Genomic DNA, 22,500 nt, shown 5'->3' on the forward strand with positions numbered 1-22,500 from the left:
TAGGGTTGTTATGGTGACCGTATTACCTTCACTCCTAGGGTTGTTATGGTGACCGTATTACATTCACTCCTAGGGTTGTTATGGTGACCGTATTACATTCACTTCTAGGGTTGTTATGGTGACCGTATTACCTTCACTCTTAGGGTTGTTATGGTGACCGTATTACATTCACTTCTAGGGTTGTTATGGTGACCGTATCAGTGAAATTCCACGTGACCGTTTAGTCACAGTAATTATTCTTCTCCAAGCTCTGATGATGCTGATGGTCATTAGTAATCTACCAAACTTACTAACTGCCTGGTACTCAGCTCTCTATTGTCCCTCAATCACTCTGACAATATTCTATTCTGCTGTATTTTAGTCAATGCCGCTTCGACGTTGCTCGTCCAAATATTCATATATTCTTAATTCCATTCCTTTACTTTAGATTTGTGTGTATTGTTGTGAAATTGTTAGATATTACTGCACTTCTGGAGCTAGAAACACAAGCATTTCGCTACACCTGCAATAACATCTGCTAAACATGTATGTGACCAATACAATTTGATTTGATAAAACAGGAGTACAGCCAACCTGCCTGGCATGGAAATGAACCACGGGAAAAGCGGCCTCCATTCGCTATTTAAGTGCAGAGATGACATAAACTTCCCCCCCCCATGACCCTGTTTTGAGACAGGTGTATGATATTGGTCCATTCTAAATCAAAATATATTATTTAGTTCATGTAAAGACAAGAATAAATAAAAAATAGTGTGATGGGTGACAATATTACCCTATCACTTGTGAATTATATATTATTACTTGTGAATGATGCCCAGCTTGTTTACTGTAAGGCAAGAAAGAGCACGTGCCTTTTTTTGTGACTTTTTCAATTCATAGTCACACACCTCATGTAGCCTAGCCCGTAGGCCTATACTGTATGTTTTGTATCACAACTAAAGTGGCCAAATAACTTCTTAAAATTAAGCCTATTAATCCGCTTTACAACGGGTTTAGAGCGTTACTGGCATACATAAGCAAAGCATTAACTTTCACCATAAAAATGCACCTTTATAATAAAAGCATTTCATGCATGAATCACATTTGCGGTCACTTTTGAGAATGAGGTTTTCCAGCTAATTGGTTGCATTTAGGAACATGCACACTTACAGCATCCCACAACTGTCCCAGAATATGTTTGGAATATTTATTTCTCGCACAGAATAGAATAGGTCGACCTTTGTACTATGGGGGATAGTAGATTGACATAGGCTAGTGCTTTTGCTGTTCGTTCTTTTGCTACTCATCTTGTTGGCTGACGAAAAGTAAATGTGGACAGTTCTTCCAATATCTTCAATATGCACCTCGGAATTGGATAAGGACTCGTGTAGTTGCGTCCCCGATGTGTCTGTCTTCCCTTCTAGCCTATGAGAAAGACCCGATCACGTGATGGGCATTGGCTAATGAGAATTGAGCTATCTGAGAGAGCCATGTTAGTGAAAGGTGCTTCGGAGCACATCGCCAGGATAAGGGAATTATAATGATTATATTCGGCCGAAGGGCACAACGGCCACTGGCCGCAAAAGGCATGGATTTTTTTAAGGAGCATTACGGCAACACAAAGGGGAGGCCTTTGGGAAATTCGAGGCATTATCAAGTGCTTGTCAAATTGTGAATGAGAGACTGATGAAGTGTGTACAGACTGCGCAAAAAACAAACAAAGCAGAGCTCATGCCTTTCAATGGAGTTTCTTCAAATCATCATTAGTCCCATCATGCAGCCTTACAATATATAAAACAAATCTAAACATACAGCCCAATGTTTGTATCACAACTACTTCTGTTTCTAACCTAACTTTTGTTTAGACATCTTCACAGTAAAGGACTCCCACACCCTTATGCTGCCGTTGATTAACTAGTGACACTATTGACTGCACGACAACAGTCTGGGTTGTTGTTGGAAGTTGGCCCCTCGACATCCTGCATCCTTACTAATTTGCACCGTTAAAACACACAAAGTAGACAAAGTTCTGCTACCTTATATTTTCTGTCTCTCTTTCTCTTTAGCTAGCACGCACGCACGCACACACACATGCACACGCAGACACACACACATGCACACGCACACACACACACGCACAAACACAGACACACACACACACACACACACACACACACACACACACACACACACACACACACACACACACACACACACGCGCACACACACACACACACACACACACACACAGATACATAATGTGCTTTCAACCTTCACTGTGTCTGCCAGAAAGGAAGCTGTGAATGTAACAGTTTTTTACGACTTCCTGTTACAAGGTCTCTTTCAACGATCCTTCTTCCAAAGCCATCAGATAGATCTGAGTTGATGCTGCTGCGCTTGTTGTGAAGTGAATTCTTTGGGGAAAGGAAAAGAGAAAACACTGGGAGAGCTTTACAACCTAACGAAATGTAAGAAGTGGTGTTACTTAGCAAATGGAGATTTATCTAGATTCCAAGTTCTTGGAGGATTAAGAAAACAACCAGTGAAAAGCTGCTGACAATTTCAATTTTTCTCTTCCTCTGACTAAAGGTGCAAAGTGGAAAATTACAGAATGACTTATTTACTCAACACGACGGTTCAGACAACTGCGGGAAGGGAATAACATCACTATGTACCAAACCTACGCTGGGGTAAAGTGCCTTGCTCAAGAGCACAATGACAGTAGGCAGTATACAGGATATTGAAGATGACTTCCTGCCGAAGTCCCCGAAGGGAGCTCAAGGGCTTGAACCAGCTTCCCTTTGGTTACCGGCCGGCCTCTCTAACCTTGAGGCTACCGCCTCACCCAGTAGACATTTACCACTGTATAGTAGCGAAGGTTACATTATATGTTAATAGCTCACTCCCTAATTCCCCCTAAAAAAACTAAACAAAGCAGCATCAGCCTGTACACTTGTTTTTCTATATAATTTGAGAGCTGGGTCTGGAGAAATGCAACCGCTGTCAAATTTACAGAAGGAGCTATGAATGGCAGGTCTGACAGTGGGAGTGTAGAGAGATAGTCCACAGCATTAGACCAGAGACTATGGTGATCTGTCCTCAACATTAAAAGAGATTTCTCTGCTCAGCCCCTGTCTGTATCCTAAATGGAACCCTATTCCATATATAGTGCACTACTTTAGACCAGAACCCTATGGCACCCTATTGCCTATATAGTCCACTACTTTAGACCAGAACCCTATGGCACCCTATTCCCTATATAGTGTACTACTTTAGACCAGAACCCTATGGCACCCTATTCCCTATATAGTGCACTACTTTAGACCAGAACCCTATAGCACCCTATTCCCTATATAGTGCACTACTTTTGTATGGGGCCAAAATAATGCACTATAAACTGGTCAAAGTAGTGCACTATAAACTGGTCGAAGTAGTGCACTATAAACTGGTCAAAGTACTGCATTACAAACTGGTCAATGTAGTACACTATAAAGTGGTCAAAGTAGTGCACTACAAACTGGTCGAAGTAGCGCACTATAAACTGGTCAAAGTAGCACACTATAAAGTGGTCAAAGTAGTGCTTATAAACTGGGCAAAGTAGTGCTTATAAACTGGTCAAAGTAGTGCACTATAAAGGGAATAGGGTGCCATTTGGGACACACTCCATGCTCCAGCTGTATCATTTGGTTGATGCAAAATATCTCTGGAGTCAAAAACATCAACCAAGTCATGAAGTCCTAAACAAATCCTGTCCTCCTTTAGCTATCGACCAAAGGGGATTGTAGTCTTACGTAACCATATAAACAGATATAAATGGATGCAAGTGATCAGTCTGGAGCTTAGGAACTCCACATAGACAAAGTAATGTGAGCTCATCCTTAATGGATATCATTCTTCAAGGCCCAATCTATGTTGTTTTACTGACATTTCTTTGGTTAAAACTAAATCATTTTGATCTCATGGATGGTCAGACCTTTCATCCGTAGCTCCATCTATGAATTTTAGTGGTTAAATGTTTTCTGCCACATCCTGAACTTTATAACAAACTAAGTGGCGTGGCTACCATTTTGTTGCTTTTCAAAGGAAGGATTGGGACTTTTAATGCTTATTTTCGCCATCTCCACCTTTCAAACAGTCAGCAACCCATCGGCCTTAGAACTCAACATGGCAATCTAGACTCCCAATGTGCTCATGTAGTGTTGTAATACTGCAATACCCCAGCATAGAGCCATATGCCCCGGCCTAGAGCCATATGTCTATATGGATTACCAGGACGTGTACTCAAAGCATGCACGGACCAACTGTCAAGTGTCTTCACTGACATTTTCAACCTCTCCCTGACCGAGTCTGTAATACCTACATGTTTCAAGCAGACCACCATAGTCCCTGTGCCCAAGGAAGCGAAGGTAACCTGCCTAAATGATTACCGCCCCGTGGCACTCACATCGGTAGCCATGAAGTGCTTTGAAAGGCTGGTCATGGCTCACATCAACAGCATCCTCCTGGACACCCTAGACCCACTCCAATTCACATACCGCCCCAACAGATCCACAGATGACGCAATCTCAATCGTACTTCACACTGCCCTTTCTCACCTGGACAAATGGAACACCTATGTGAGAATGCTGTTCATTGACTACAGCTCAGCGTTCAAATCCATAGTGCCCACAAAGCTTATCGCTAAGCTAAGGACCCTGGGACTAAACACCTCCCTCTGCAACTGGATCCTTGACATCCTGACGGGCCTACCCCAGGAGGTAAGAGTAGGCAACAACACGTCTGCCACGCTGATCCTCAACACGGGGGCACCTCAAGGGTGTGTACTTAGTCCCCTCCTGTATTCCCTGTTCACTAATGACTGTGTGGCCAAACACGACTCCAACACCATCATTAAGTTTGCTGACGACACAACAGTGGTAGGCTTGATCACCAATGAGGCGGCCTATAGGGAGGAGGTCAGAGAACAGGCAGTGTGGGTCCTGGACAACAACCTCTCCCTCAATGTGAGCAAGACAAAGGAGCTGATTGTGGACTACAGGAAAAGGCAGGCCGAACAGGCCCCCATTAACCTGTTGGGGTTACAGGTTAGCAATGAACCCCGAGCCGGGATTGCTAACAAGGCTGGAAATTCAAAACATCAAAAATCTAATAATTTCAATTTCTCAAACAATCAACTATTTTACACAATTTAAATGATAAACATCTCCTTAATCTAACCACATTGTTCGATTTTCAAAGAGGCTTTACGGCAAAAGCATAAAGTTAGATTATGTTAGGACAGTACATAGCCACAAAAGTACAAACATCCATTTTCAATTCAAGGTCAGGCGTCACCAAAAGCAGAAACCAGCTTGAATTATGCACTAACTTTTGTCAATCTCCATCAGATGACACTCCTAGGACATTATGTTATACAATACATGCATTTTTTTGTTCCATCAAGTTCATATTTATATCCAAAAACAGCATTTTACAGTAGCGTGAAATTCAGATTTTTTTCTTCTCTGAAATGCTTCCGGTGAACATAACAAAATTACTATTCGAAAACATTGGTAAATTATAATATTGTCATTCAAAGAATAATATATTATCATCTCGTAATTGCTACCGAATGGCCAGATCTCAAAATAACTTTACTGGGAAATCACATTTTGCAATAAACGGGGTGCTATGCTAAGAACAACAGGCTATGCTATACAGTTAGCATCATCTAAAATCGATAATAACATTGTAAATATCCCCTTACCTTTGATTATCTCCATCAGTAGACAGGCATCCCAGGTCCGGAAGGCATCCCAGGTCCGGAACAAATGTGGTTTCTTTTGACAAAGTTCATAATTTATGTCCAAATAACACCAAGTACTTAGCGTTCATTATGCTCCCACAAAACGTGGTGGGGGACTGCAAAATCACGCCGAAAAGCTAAAAAAACCTAGTAAATAATCTATTTATGTTCGTTCAAACATGTCAAATGTTGTTTAGCATTAATCTTTTGGTCCATTTTCAACATTAAACATCAGTAATATTTTCACACAACCTATCCTATGTCGAGATAAACAATGAAGACAAAACTCACGTTTCTCAGATTTATGCGCAGGCGCAAAAAAATGAAATGATGACATGTCAACTTCCTTGGATTCTAATTTGCTCTCTGTTTATCATAGACGCTTCAAACAACTTTATAAAGATCGTTGACATCTAGTGGAAGCCGTAGGTGTTGCGAAATGAATCCTTTCTCACTATGGTATCTATAAAACAATGACACTAAATAGTACAGTCACAAAATTCACATTTTTTAAAATCTATTTTCACAGGTTTTTGCCTGCAATATGAGTTTTGTTATACTTACAGACACCATTCAAACTGTTTTAGAAAATTCAGAGTGTTTTCTATCCGAATGTGTTAATAATATGCATATCCTAGCTTCTGAGTTGGTGTAGGAGGCAGTTAAAAATGGGCACATATTTTTTTCAAAATGTCTCAATACTGCCACCGAGCCCCAACAGGTTTTAACATCGACGGGGCTGAAGTGGAGCGGGTCGAGAGTTTTAAGTTCCTTGGTGTCCACATCACCAACAAACTATCATGGTCCAAACATACCAAGACAGTCGTGAAGAGGGCATGACAAAACCTTTTCCCCCTCAGGAGACTGAAAAGATTTGGCATGGGTCCCCAGATCCTCAAAAGGCTCTACAGCTGCACCATCGAGAGCATCCTGACCAGTTGCATCACTGCCTGGTATGGCAACTGCTCGGCATCGGACCGTAAGGCGCTACAGAGGATAATGCGAACGGCCCAGTACATCACTGTGGCCAAGCTTCCTGTCATCCAGGACCTATACAATAAGCGTTGTCAGAGGAAAGCCCATAAAATTGCCAGAGACTCCAGTCACCCAATTTATAGACTATTTTCTCTGCTACCGCACGGCAAGCGGTACCGGAGAGCCAAGTCTAGGACCAAAAGGCTCCTCAACAGCTTCTACCCCCACGCCAGAAGACTGCTGAACAATTAATAAAATCTCCACCGGACAATTTACACTTTACGGTAAAGTCTACACTTGTTGTATTCAGCATTTTACGGTAAAGTCTACACTTGTTGTATTCAGCATTTTACGGTAAAGTCTACACTTGTTGTATTCAGCATTTTACGGTAAAGTCTATACTTGTTGTATTCAGCATTTTACGGTAAAGTCTACACTTGTTGTATTCAGCATTTTACGGTAAAGTCTACACTTGTTGTATTCAGCATTTTACGGTAAAGTCTACACTTGTTGTATTCAGCATTTTACGGTAAAGTCTACACTTGTTGTATTCAGCATTTTACGGTAAAGTCTACACTTGTTGTATTCAGCATTTTACGGTAAAGTCTACACTTGTTGTATTCGCCGCCTGTGACAAGTAAAGTTTGATTTGATGTACCCCGGCCTGTCCGATTTTCATTTCTACTTTCGAAAGCAAACAACCTCTAACTTCTCACATGATTTTATCAGGTACTTTGTCTCTCAGACAACACTGTGTGGATGTAGTGACGTAACTGACCAGGTTGTCTCTCAGACAGTACTATGTAGTGACATAACTGACCAGGTTGTCTCTCTCAGACAGCACTATGTAGTGACATAACTGACCAGGTTGTCTCTCAGACAGTACTATGTAGTGACATAACTGACCAGGTTGTCTCTCTCAGACAGTACTATGTAGTGACATAACTGACCAGGTTGTCTCTCTCAGACAGCACTATGTAGTGACATAACTGACCAGGATGTCTCTCTCAGACAGCACTATGTAGTGACATAACTGACCAGGTTGTCTCTCTCAGACAGCACTATGTAGTGACATAACTGACCAGGTTGTCTCTCAGACAGTACTATGTAGTGACATAACTGACCAGGTTGTCTCTCTCAGACAGCACTATGTAGTGACATAACTGACCAGGTTGTCTCTCAGACAGCACTATGTAGTGACATAACTGACCAGGTTGTCTCTCTCAGACAGCACTATGTAGTGACATAACTGACCAGGTTGTCTCTCTCAGACAGTACTATGTAGTGATATAACTGACCAGGTTGTCTCTCAGACAGCACTATGTAGTGACATAACTGACCAGGTTGTCTCTCTCAGACAGTACTATGTAGTGACATAACTGACCAGGTTGTCTCTCAGACAGTACTATGTAGTGACATAACTGACCAGGTTGTCTCTCTCAGACAGTACTATGTAGTGACATAACTGACCAGGTTGTCTCTCTCAGACAGTACTATGTAGTGATATAACTGACCAGGTTGTCTCTCAGACAGCACTATGTAGTGACATAACTGACCAGGTTGTCTCTCTCAGACAGTACTATGTAGTGACATAACTGACCAGGTTGTCTCTCTCAGACAGCACTATGTAGTGACATAACTGACCAGGTTGTCTCTCTCAGACAGTACTATGTAGTGACATAACTGACCAGGTTGTCTCTCAGACAGTACTATGTAGTGACATAACTGACCAGGTTGTCTCTCTCAGACAGTACTATGTAGTGATATAACTGACCAGGTTGTCTCTCAGACAGCACTATGTAGTGACATAACTGACCAGGTTGTCTCTCTCAGACAGTACTATGTAGTGACATAACTGACCAGGTTGTCTCTCTCAGACAGCACTATGTAGTGACATAACTGACCAGGTTGTCTCTCTCAGACAGCACTATGTAGTGACATGACTGACCAGGTTGTCTCTCTCAGACAGCACTATGTGGATGTAGTGACATAACTGACCAGGTTGTCTCTCTCAGACAGCACTATGTAGTGACATAACTGACCAGGTTGTCTCTCAGACAGTACTATGTAGTGACATAACTGACCAGCTTGTCTCTCTCAGACAGCACTATGTAGTGACATAACTGACCAGGTTGTCTCTCAGACAGCACTATGTAGTGACATAACTGATCAGGTTGTCTCTCAGACAGTACTATGTAGTGACATAACTGACCAGGTTGTCTCTCTCATACAGTACTATGTAGTGACATAACTGACCAGGTTGTCTCTCAGACAGTACTATGTAGTGACATAACTGACCAGGTTGTCTCTCTCAGACAGCACTATGTAGTGACATAACTGACCAGATTGTCTCTCTCAGACAGCACTATGTAGTGACATAACTGACCAGGTTGTCTCTCTCAGACAGTACTGTGTAGTGACATAACTGACCAGGTTGTCTCTCAGACAGCACTATGTAGTGACATAACTGACCAGGTTGTCTGTACTGTGTAGTGACATAACTGACCAGGTTGTCTCTCTCAGACAGTACTATGTAGTGACATAACTGACCACGTTGTCTCTCAGACAGCACTATGTGGATGTTGTGACATAACTGTGAAACTATCAAAAGAGTAAAAAGAAGGAAGTAGTTGATCCCAAATTATTTTATTATGCACTCAAGTGTCTCATGGTAATTGCTAAAACATGGTAATTGCTAACTCATGGTAATTGCTAAAACATGGTAATTGCTAACTCATGGTAATTGCTAACTCATGGTAATTGCTAACTCATGGTAATTGCTAACAATAATCACTTCTCTATTACTTGTGTTTGTTTGTGTTTTTACTTTTGAACAAATGCTTGACCAATGTGATATGACAAGGTCTCCAGTCAGAAGGATGAGGGATACATTGTATCTGAAGAGATTCGGAAGGCAAATTGTTCATTGATTCAAATCAGTATTCAAATATCTTTTCCCAAACTCTTCAACAGTGAGCACACCTCTTTTCCATACTGGCAACATCCGACTTGAACATTTGAATGATAAGCAAATAAAAACAAATGATAGACAACTGCATGGGAAAATTCATAAAACATTCCTCACAACTGAGACACACTTTAAACATAAACTATATCCAACTTTACATTCCCTTTTCATTCTACACTCATCTGTTGGCTGGCTAAGAATCAGAGTCACTTTTATTTACCAAGCACATTTACACAGAACAACTCCCTAGAAAGCCCAACCCTAAATAAGATCTACTTTCAGAAGTCACATAATTAGTTAAATAAAGTCCACCTGTGTGCAATCTAAGTGTCACATGATCTGTCACATGATCTCAGTATATATACACCTGTTCTGAAAGGCCCCAAAGTCTGCAACACCACTAAGCAAGGGGCACCACCAAGCAAGCAGCACTATGAAGACCAAGGAGCTTGCCAAACAGTTCAGGGACAAAGTTGTGGAGAAGTACCGATCAGGGTTGGGTTATAAAAAAAATATCAGAAACTTTGAACATCCCACGGAGCACCATTAAATCCATTATTAAAAAATGGAAAGAATATGGCACCACAACAAACATGCCAAGAGAGGGCCGCCCGCCAACACTCACGGACCAGGCAAGGAGGGCATTAATCAGAGAGGCTACAAAGAGACCAATGATAACCCTTCAGGTTTGCAGCTCCCTTCAGGAGCTGCAAATCTCCATAGCGGAGATTGGAGTATCTGTCCATAGGACCACTTTAAGCCGTACACTCCACAGAGCTGGGCTTTACAGAAAAAAAAATAAGCGAACATGTTTGGTGTTTGCCAAAAGCCATGTGGGAGACTCCCCAAACATATGGAAGAAGGTACTCTGGTCAGATGAGACTAAAATGTATATTTTTGGCCATCAAGGAAAACGCTATGTCCGGTGCAAACCCAACGCCTCTCATCACCCCGAGAACACCAGAATTGAAGGAATGATGGATGGCGATAAATACAGCAAAATTCTTGAGGGAAAACCTGTTTCAGTCTTCCAGAGATTTGAGACTGGGAAGGAGGTTCACCTTCCAGCAGGACAATGACTCTAAGCATACTGCTAAAGCAACACTCGAGTGGTTTAAGGGGAAACATTTAAATGTCTTGGAATGGCCTAGTTAAGGTACAGACCTCAATCCAATTGAGAATCTGTGGTATGACTTAAAAATTGCTGTACATCAGCGGAACCCATCCAACTTGAAGGAGCTGGAGCAGTTTTGCCTTGAATGTGCAAAAATCCCAGTGGCTAGATGTGCAAAGCTTATAGAGACATACCCCAAGAGACTTGCAGCTGTAATTGCTGCAAAAGGTGGCTCTACAAAGTATTGACCTTGGGGGTGAATAGTTGCGCACGCTCTTATTTCTTGTTTGTTTCACAATAAAATATATTTTGTATCTTCAAAGTGGTAGGCATATTGTGTAAATCAAATGATACAAACCCCCCAAAAATCGATTTTAATTCCAGGTTGTAAGGCAACAAAATAGGAAAAATGCCAAGGGGGGTGAATAATTTCGCAAGCCATTGTAGCTGTGAGCACATGACTACCTATTGGCCTTTGGTGATTTTCTACAACATTGTGGAAGTGTCTGCTTACAATGCCTATGTCCTGTGGACTGAAATTAACTAGCAAAGGAATGGGGGCAAATTGTAAAAGAACGCCAGCTTTTTCTAGAAGAGCTAGGTAAAGCTCTCATCACTCCCAAGAACCAGAGGAGAGCTCGGGCCACCTCGATCGACAGCAGCTACATTTGTCATCCAGAAAGTTAAACCGGGCCATCTAGACCCGGCTCCAATCAACCAGCAATGGATCAATTGGATCCAGGTGATGGCAAGAAACGGAAAAGATGCTCCGCCCCCTTCGACAATAAACCTAGGCACCACTTGTGTAGAATGCATTAGATACATCTGCAGAAAGCACAAACATACATTGTGTTCAACATGTTGAAAGACTGAAGGGATAATTTTGATCAATAGGGTAAAATCACATCTAAGTGTTACTGTTACTGGGAAATACAAAATAAATGCCTACTTGGGGAAATAAAACATTTTTGTTTGTGAGATAGGAAAAATGTTTAACAAATAGTTCTTAAATATAGAGTTTTTGAAATCAAATGTTCTTGTATTTCTTCTTTCTGAAAGGTCTGACAAGACAAAATATAGTTTGGGATGTTTTTAATTGATTCTTTGACTGTGTTGAGTGTGTTTAAACTCTGCGGGTCAATCTGACCCATACCACAATGGACGTCATTTTTTTTAGCAAAGCACTAGGGTAAAAAAACAAACAGACATTGAATATCCCTTTGAGCATGTTGAAGTTATTTATTACACTTTGGATGGTGTATCAATACACCCAGTCACTACAAAGATACCAGTGTCCGTCCTAACTCAGTTGCTGGAGAGGAAGGAAACTGCTAAGGGATTTCACCATGAGGCCAATGGTGACTTTAAAACAGTTACATAGTTTAATGGCTGTGATAGGACATTGTAGTTACTCCAAAATACTAACCTAAATGACAGAGTAAAAAGAAGTAAGCCTGTAAATAATAAAAATATTCTAAAAACATGCATCCTGTTTGCAACAAGGCACTAAAGTAATACTGCAAAAAATGTAGCAAAGCAATTCACTTTTTGTCCTGAATACAAAGTGTTATGTTTGGGGCAAATCCAATACAACACATTACTGAGTACCACTCTCTATATTTTAAAGCATAATGGTGGCTGCATCGTATTATGGGTATGATTGTAATCGTTAAGGACTGGGGAGTTTTTCAGGATAAAAATAAACTGAACGGAGCACAAGCAAAATCCTGGAGGAAAACCTGGTTCAGTCTACTTTCCACCAGACACTGGGAGAGGAATTCACATTTCAGCAGAACAATAACCTAAACCACAAGGCCAAATCTACATTGGAGTTGCTTACCAAGAAGACGGTGAATGTTCCTGAGGGACCAAGTTACAGTTTTGACTTAAATCTATTTGAAAATCTATGGCAAGACCTGAAAAGGGTTGTCTAGCAATGATCAACAACCAATTTGACAGAGCTTGAAGAATATAAAAAAGAATAATGGGTAAATGTTGCACAATCCAGGTATAGAAAGCTCTTAGAGACATCAATCAAATGTATTTATTTATAAAGACCTTCTTACATAAGCTGATATCTCAAAGTGCTGAACAGAAACCCAGCCTAAAACCCCAAATAGAAAGCAATGCAGGTGTAGAAGCACGGTGACTAGGAAAAACTCCCTAGAAAGGCCAGAACCTAGGAAGAAACCTAGAGAGGAACCAGGCTATGAGGGGTGGCCAGTCCTCTTCTGGCTGTGCCGGGTGGAGATTATAACAGAACATGGCCAAGATGTTGAAATCTTCATAGATGACCAGCAGGGTCAAATAATAATAATCACAGTGGTTGTCGAGGGTGTAACAGGTAAGCATCTCAGGAGTAAATGTCAGTTGGCTTTTCATAGCCGATCATTCAGAGTATCTCTACTGCTCCTGCTGTCTCTAGAGAGTTGAAAACAGCAGGTCTGGGATAGGTAGCACGTCCGGTGAATAGGTCAGGGTTCCATAGCCGCAGGCCGAACAGTTGAAACTGGAGCAGCAGCACGGCCAGGTGGACTGGGGACAGCAAGGAGTCATCAGGCCAAGTAGTCCTGAGGCATGATCCTAGGGCTCAGGTCCTCAGAGAGAGAGAGAGAGAAAGAAAGAAACAAAGAAAGAGAGGAAGAAAGAGAGAAAGAAAGAGAGAAAGAAAGAGAGAAAAAGAGAGAAAGAGAGAGAGTTAGAGAGAACATACTTAAATTCCCATAGGACACCAGATAAGACAGGATAAATACTACAGATATAACAGACTGACCCTAGCCCCCTGAGGGGTATGCATGGGATTCCGACCTGTGTGCCAGTAGTTTAGACAGATAGCTTGATGCATTCAACATGTCAACACCTCTCATAAATAAAAGTAGTGACGAAGTCAATCTCTCCTCCACTTTGAGCCAGTAGAGATTGACATGAATATTATGTTAGCTCTGTGTACATCCAAGGACCAGCCGTGCTGCCCTGTTCTGGGCCAATTACAATTTTCCTAAGTCCTTTTTTGAGGCACCTGACCACACAACTGAATAGTAGTCAAGGTGCGACAAAACTAGGGCCTGTAGGACCTGCCTTGTTGATAGAGCAGCGCTTTATTATGGACAGACTTCTCCCCATCTCAGCTACTATTGTATCAATGTGTTTTGACCATGACAGTTTACAATCCAGGGTTACTCCAAGCAGTTTAGTTATCTCAACGTGCTCAATTTCCACATTATTTATTACAAGATTTAGTTGTGGTTTAGGGTTTAGTGATTGTTTTGTCCCAAATACAATGCTTTTAGTTTTAGAAATATTTTGGGCAAACTTATTCCTTACCATCCACTCTGAAACGAACTGCAACTCTTTAAGTGTTGCTGCCATTTCAGTCACTGTAGTAGCTGATGTGTATAATGTTGAGTCATCCGCATACATAGAGACTCTGGCTTTACTCAAAGTCAGTGGCATGTCTTTAAGTAAAAATTGAAAAAAAGCAAGGCGCCTAAACAGCTACCCTGGGGAATTCCTGATTCTATCTGGATTATGTTTGAGAGGCTTCCATTAAAGAACACCCTCTGTGTTCTCTTAGACAAGTAACTCTTTATCCGCATTATAGTAGGGGGTGTAAAGCCATAATACATACGTTTTTCAAGCAGCAGACTACGATCAAGAATGTCAAAAGCTGAACTGAATTCTAACAAGACAGCCCCCACAATCATTTTATCATCAATTTCTCTCAGCCAATCATCAGTCATTTGTGTAAGTGCTGTGCTTGTTGAGTGTCCTTCCCTTATAAGCGTGCTGAAAGTCTGTTGTCAATTTGTTTACTGTGAAATAGCATTGTATCTGGTCAAACACCATTTTTTCCAGAAGTTCACAAAGAGTTGGTAACAGGCTGATTGGTCAGCTATTTGAGACAGTAAAGGGGACTTTACTATTCTTGGATAGCGGAATGACTTTAGCTTCCCTCCAGGCCTGAGGGCACACACTTTCTAGTAGGCTTAAATTGAAGACATGGCAAATAAATGCATAGATGGGTGAGAATCAATTTTGAATTCAGGCTGTAACACCACAAAATGTTGAATAAGTCAAGGGGTATGAATAGTTTCTGAAGGCACTGTAGCTAATAGAGTTTCCTTATCTAACGGCATACAGATCATTCACAATGACCTTAAAATAACTAGCATATCCTGTATAACTCCCCTCCCCCCAACTCACACATTCTGTTACCTCAAATAGCTAGTTGCAGTACATATACAGTGCATTCAGAAATTATTCAGACCCCTTGAATTTTTTCACATTTTGTGAAGTTACAGCCTTATTCTAAAATTGATTAAATTGTTTTATTTCCTCATCAAGCTACAGACAATACTCCCCCCCCCTCAACTCACACATTGTCACGACTTCCGCCAAAGTCGGCTCCTCTCCTTGTTCGGGCGGCGTTTGGCGGTCGACGTCACCGGCTTTCTAGCTATCGCCGCTCCATTTTTCATGTATCCAGTTGTTTTGTCTTGTTCCCTGCACACCTGGTTTACATTCCCTAATCACACTGCATGTATTTATTCCTCTGTTCCCCCCCATGTCTTTGTGTGATATAGTTTTTGTCGTGTTTCGTGTTACGCGCCAAGCTGGGTTTTCCTCTGTATTTCCGTGGTATTTCACAAAGGATGTTTATTGTTAAACATTTGCTTATTTTTGTGACTGTTTCGCGCCTTGCACTTTTTACCTTTGGCTGGAGGTTTTGACGCAGTGGCGTCTGTCTGTTTAATTGCCTCTGCCTAAATAAAGCCTCTGCTCTCTGCTCTCCTGCACCTGACTCCTACACCAGTAGCGTACACCCTTGACACACATGACAAAGAAAAAATAGTTTTTCGGATTTTATTTTGCAAATGTGTTACAAATAAAAAACAGAAATATCACATTTACATAAGTATTCAGACCCTTTATTCAGTACTTTGTTGAAGCACCTTTAGCAGCGATTACAGCCTCAAGTCTTCTTGGGTATGACGCTACAAGCTTGGCACACCTGTATTTGTGGAGTTTCTCCCATTCTTCTCTGCAGATCCTCTCAAGCTCCATCAGGTTGGATGCACAGCTATTGGCTCTGGCTGGGCCAGTCAAGGACATTCAGAGACTTGTCCCAAAGCCACTCCTGCGTTGTTTTGTCTGCGTGATTATGGTCGTTTTTCTGTTGGAAGGTAAACCTTTGCCCCAGTCTGAGGTCCGGAGCAGGTTTTCATTAAGGATCTCTCTGTACTTTCCTCCTTTCATCTTTCCCTTGAGCATGACTAGTCTCCCAGTCACTGCTGCTTAAAAACATCCCCACATCAAGATGCTGCTACCACCATGCTTCACCGTAGTGATGGTGCTATCCTTCCTCCAGACGTGCCATTCAGGCCAAAGAGTTCAATCTTAGTTTCATCAGACCAGAGAATCTTGTTTCTCATGGTTTGAGAGTCCTTAGGTGAAAACTCCAATCTGGCTGTCATGTGCCTTTTACTGAGGAGTGGCTTCCGTCTGGCCAGTCTACTATAGGCCTGATTGGTGAAGTGCTGCAGAGATGGTTGTCCTTCTGGAAGGTTCTCCCATCTCCACAGAGGAACTCTAGAGCTCTGTCAGAGTGACCATAGGGTTCTTGGTCACCTCCCTGACCAAGGCCCTTCTCCCCCGATTGCTCAGTTTGGCCGGGCAGCCAGCTCTAGGAAGAGTCTTGGTGGTTCCAAACTTCTTCCATTTAAGAATGATGGAGGCCACTGTGTTCTGGGGACCTTCAATGCTGCAGAAATATTTTTGGTACCCTTCCCTAGATCTGTGCCTCGACACAATCCCCTCGGATTTCTACGTACAATTCTTTCGACCTCATGACTTGGTTTATGCTCTGACATGCACTGTCAATTGTGGGACCTTTTATAGACAGGTGTGTGCCTTTCCAAATCATGTCCTATCAATTGAATTTACCACAGGTGGAGTCCAATCAAGTTGTAGAAACATCTCAAGGATGATCAATGTAAACAGGATGCACCTGAGCTCAATTTCGAGTCTCATAGTAAAGGGTCTGAATACTTAAGTAAATAAGGTACTTCCGTTTTTTTATTTTTAATACATTTGCAAAATGTCTAAAAACCTGTTTTCACTATGTCACTATGGGGTATTGTGATGTCATTATGGGGTATTGTGTGTAGATTGATTTAATCCATTTTAGAATAAGTCTGTAACGTAACAAAATGTGAAAAAAATACTTTCTGAATGCACTGTATAGTTCTGATACTGTCCTTATCTCACAACAAACATTTAATTCAAAATGACCTTAAAAGAAAAAACGTTTAAAAAAATGTAAACATTCTGAGCAGTCTTGTTTTCTATCTATAAGGAGCGTGGAGTGTAGGCCAGGGTAACGCCACACCCTGTGGAACTGTACACGAAGACTGACTCCTATTCTACATTTGCAGAGCGTCTTGTGCATCTACTCACGTTCTTCCAATACTCTATTCTTCTACTGATATGTTGGCTGAAGCACACTTCCTGTTTCTGCACAGAATAATAATAATAATACATTATTACTCTCTATTTGGTTATGAAAATACAGTTGTTCCCTAAGCCTATAATTCACTGTTAAGGACACATACAATATAGCATGATCCTGTGAAATACATTTAAAAAAAAAACATTTTGTTCTAAGATGTTACATGCCATTGTTGGCATTGTATAAATGAATAATAGTATAATAAATTACATAAAAGCAAAGACATACCCGTTTCATGAAGATACATATTGTATGTCTCTCCTTCCTGACTATCATTGGGTCTCTGAGTTGTTTCCTCTGTAGGCCCAGTCAAACGTTCATATATGGAAGTCACTCATAACACATTTTGCGTTCTGAATGCATTGCCTGCTGCCTGCTCTAAAACACATTATATCTTGTTCTTGGTAATTGCAAATAGGTTTACAGTTGACTGAACAGGTATGCTTATGTCAACATATTACATATCAATGTGTGCATCATAGCTGACACTGCAGAACGTTCTTATAGGCAAACATGATTGTTTAAAATGCCTCTGCAAAATGCAAAACAAGCACAAATGTAGGCATAAAAAAAAAAAGTTAATTAATTGAATTCTACTTGCAAAGTGACAGCTTTGCTATCGTGTATGCATGGCGTGCAAAGGTTTGACAGTTTCAGTGTGCTTTTCCATTCCAACCCGACCGCTTGGTGTGCGTGCGTGCATGGCATGCGCTCAGAGACAGACGGAAAGAGAAAATGACGTTGCAGCGTGGAGCTAGCGCCTATGATTCGAAGGGGAACCTGCCTCTTTAAGAAGACGCTCTCCTGTTGCATAGGGAGGCTGGCCCGGTGTTTTTCCACTAATACTCACCCATTTTAAGAGACAAAGGTCAGAAAGAAAACCTTATAAATAAAATTTACCGCCGTAATTCTCACTATTCAACACCCGTCCGCCGCACTACACTGAAAGAACCGAAACATTCTAAAGGAAATAAAAGGAATTCAAGTCAATACAGGTAGGCTAACGGATCATCATCATAATCATCATCACCAATATATCCCTACCTAGGATACATCTTTATGAGCTATATGCAAATGATTAGAGTGCATACGCTATTAGATTCATTATAATAATTCATATTTTTCCTTGTGCCACAATATATTGTTTAATCTCAAGTTATGGCGTGGTATGCCTAAAAAGTAACCTTTGAGCATCAATCATTGATGCACGTTCAAAGACGGTCATATTAAAATTGTTCTCTCACATGATTGATAACAGAACGTTTAGAAACACATTTCCGTAAGGTTTGAGTTTTGAGTCTTGTTATGTCGACCTCATGCAAATATCCTCGCATGAGAGAAGAAGGAATGAAGCGTAAATTTGTCTCCAAGCTCAATTAAATAATGCTTTAACTTGTTATTTTGTGACAACCTTAGGCTACCATGAAAAACGTAATAGGTTTACACAATAGTTCACTTGAATGTTATTCCACTGTTAATGTATGGGTTTCATTTGGGCTCTGAATGATTTCCCTCTTTCTGCCACCGCCGATTAATGAATAACTAAAGGACCAGAACAGTGAGAGAAGCAATAACTGAGATGCTTTGAATCATCACCTTACACGTTGTGTGCCTCATGTTACATGTCATAGATCAACTCCTGTTTGTACATTCTAGATGCTGTGTGTGTGTACCCTAATTTTGACTATTGTTCCCGCAATCATTTAGATAGATAGTAGACCAGACTCTTTCTGTCAGTACTCAGTAGCTCATAGGCAGCAACACTCCAGCCTGGTCTCATGGACTACGCGTAACATAGTAAAAATAAATCCAGAACTCCACAAATGAGTATGATGTGTTATGTTTGGTATGGTTACATTCGACAGAAGGTTACTTAATGCAAAAAAACGAAAGTAGGGTGGTTAGTCGGGGTGGCTGGGTAGGCGTATATCACGAACATCTAGCAACCCAAAGGTCACGTGGTCAAATTTCATCACAGACAACTTTAGCATTTGAGCTAATTATAGAAACTTTGCAACTACTTACTACTTTTTAGCTACTTTGCAACTAATTAGCATGTTAGGTAATCCTTCCCCAACCCCAACAACTAACACCTTGCCTAGCTAGCGTTAGCCACCTAGCTAATGTTAGCATTAACCACCTAGTCACCTAGCTAACATTAGCCACAACAAATTGGAATTTGTAACATCTCATACGTTTTGCAAATTCGTAAAATATCGTACGAAATGAATGATGGACATCCATAAATGAATACATACCATACAAAATGTATATTTTGTCCTATATTTATATTTATTTAAATCCCATGCACCCGTCCCCACAGGAGGCCTTTTGCCTTTTGGTAGGCCATCATTGTAAATAACAATTTGTTCTTAACTGACTTGCCTAGTTAAAAAAAAGTTTAAATTAAAAAAAGTATATTAATTGGAGTGGGTAGGATTTACGTTTACAATATTACGTCTACCCCTGAGTCAAGGTTGCAGCAGCCAGCAGACACTGAGATGCGTTTAATAGCATGCCAACACTTTGTGTGCCACGACAGTCGCTCAAGTTTCAGACATTTAATTGACATACATTAACTCCACATTATCCCCCATGTAGTTAATTTTATGTGCGTAATTTCTTGTCATTTATTGTGCTCTCTTCCTGTGTCATCAAGACTATTTCGGTCGTTTAAGATGAATAGCAACTCCGATAGACGAGCTGATCTCTGATCCTGGTAGAAGGCTGGCAGGGGACATCAATAATTGAGGCGGTGTGTGGATGAACTGAACATAAAAAAAGGGACAAGTCTTATCATGTTGTCATGGAGGTGTGTGGTCGTGTAGCCTGCCTGCCTGCGTATAGCTGGTAGAATAAATTATCCTTCAATCGATAGTGGGTGTCATTGTGTGATCAAACGATTATGCCATGGTTGGGTTATGGTTGGCATCCTGTTACGGTGTAACAACGCCTGTTATTGTCTGTCTGATGAAGAAGTGTCATCGCACCTGGGATTTGTTTAACAGCTTCGTTGTCTCGCTTTGTAGGCATGCAATCATTTTACTAAAAGAAGAAGGCTACTTTCTATTTCATTTCATACCTTCTTTTCGGGGCATTTCTGGTCTGCCTTTTTCAGTGCCTATGCATAGCAACGTGACTGAAGACACACCTCCAGGAGTTTAAATCCATCGGTGCGGAGCCTAACAGCGATTCGTGTAACATTGTGTCCTATGAAAGCCTATTATAAAATTATATTCCTTTTTATGCTACCCGCATCACCTAGTTTGTACGTAGCTGGGAATGAGAGAAAATAGCTGTAGGTTCACTATTCCCAGCATAGTATGGATAGACTACAGGTAAAACACTAGCCTACACTAAGGTTTTGTAAGGTTTCGTTTGCAGGTCTTTTTTTTTTTTTTTAATCTCTGGGGGAATAGTTGGATACATGTCAGTCTAAGGGTATTTTTCTTTCCGAGGCTATAATTGGAACGGCTGAAGAACAAAGACAATTCATTAGGTTGAAGGAACGCAAGAAGCAGACTAGCCTGTACTGTACTGTACTGTACTGTACTGTACTGTACTAAAGGGCTTGTGAAATGCATAGACAGCCCCTTATCTGATGATTGTAAGGAAGTGGAGCGTAACATTGTTGCCAGTTTGTTTTTCTTTACTTTGACTCGGTGCAGAGCAGTAAATGTTATCCTATCACATGGGCAAAAGCAAATAATGCCATCGTTATTTAGTTTACCTTTATACTACTGTATGTCCAGTTTCCTTTTGCAAAAAAAAAACGTACAAAAAACCTTTTCTCTTGATGGTCGTTGAGTCTATGGAATTTGTTCACCTATTTAATAAGAGCTTCTTTTTTTTTTTTTACGAGGTGATTGTGGGTATTTCCAAAATAGTTAACAGTGTCAATAAGGTCTAATGAGGTTGAACGATTTCTAGGTTACTGTAATGGTGATTTAGAACTTTGAACTGAGGTCTGTAGGAAAACTTCTGAAATCCTTCCTTCCTTCCTTCCTTCCTTCCTTCCTTCCTTCTGTAAGTCCTCGATGACTCTTTTCTTTTCAGGAGCTTAGTAGTCACTGTTGTCAACACACATGGATAGGTGAAAATAGGAGTTAAACTATCAATCTAACCAAGATAAAGCAATATCCCCACTGAGGGTGTCTTGAAGCTCTGTACAACATGATTTAACTCAGTCAGGTACTTAGTGTAGACATTGTGTTATTTATTTTACCTTTATTTAACTAGGCAAATCAGTTAAAAACAAATTCTTATTTACAATGACGGCCTAGGAACAGTGGGTTAACTGCCTTGTTCAGGGGCAGAACGACAGATTTTTACCTTGTCAGCTCAGGGATTTGATCTTGAAACCTTTCAGTTACTAGTCCAACGCTCTAACCAATAGGCTACCTGTCACCCCAAGGATGTTTTAACATGTTATGCATACAGACACCAGCTGAGTATTGTGTGTGTCTCTCTCTCTGTCTCTCTCTCTGTCGCTCTTTCTCTCTCTCTCTTTTCTCTCTCTCCCCTTCTCCCTCCCTCCCCCCTCTCTTTGTCTTTCGGAGCATGTGACAAATACAATTGGTTTTGATCTATCACCAGACATCTAGTGGCCTTTTTGGGTACTTCAAATTATCACAGGTGTCTGCAACAATCTCTGGCCCTCTGTGCGGCCTTATCACATGCCAAATACATTAAATAATTAAATGTGATGATTTTGAAATAAAAAAGATAGAATGACAAAGCTGTAAAACGTTATCCTAAATATAAACCATCAACTTAGTGAATACCGTTTGGTGTTTAAAATGAGGGTTTCAGCATGAATCATCCTTTCTATATTTATTACACTCTTTTATTTGGCAGTTATGAAAAAAAGTCAATAGTTACAGAGGTAATTGAAAATAATGACATTGGTCGATTAGATGCTTTTTTTTCATGAATAATGTTATTGTCTCTTGAACCATAAACACGTGGACAGTATGGACAAAGATTTAAAACATGTTATACTATATATGAATAATAAAACATTTTAAAAAAGTTATTCAAGTATAAATTACCAAAGTTTTGATAGATTACCATAGAGTTTCTGTTACTTACCAAAATTACTAAAGAATTCTTTGGTAAACTTTGGTAATTTACCGGTAGCTTTGCAACCCTAGGCATGCTCAGAGGAGCTA

At 40.7% G+C, this 22,500-nt stretch overlaps 1 protein-coding gene across 1 annotated transcript in view; it reads left to right on the forward strand.

Moving 5' to 3' along the window:
- Positions 1 to 18,108: 18,108 nt before the first annotated feature.
- The window catches only part of LOC106566182 (sodium- and chloride-dependent taurine transporter), a 39,629-nt gene continuing 35,237 nt past the window's right edge, over positions 18,109 to 22,500 (forward strand). The window contains exon 1 of the mRNA XM_014134056.3: positions 18,109 to 18,324. The gene's annotated coding sequence lies outside the window, so the exon portion shown is untranslated. The remainder of the gene's footprint in view (positions 18,325 to 22,500) is intronic.

This window comes from Salmo salar, chromosome 12 (assembly GCF_965601325.2).
Source record: "Salmo salar chromosome 12, fSalSal1, whole genome shotgun sequence".
Lineage (NCBI taxonomy): Eukaryota > Metazoa > Chordata > Actinopteri > Salmoniformes > Salmonidae > Salmo > Salmo salar.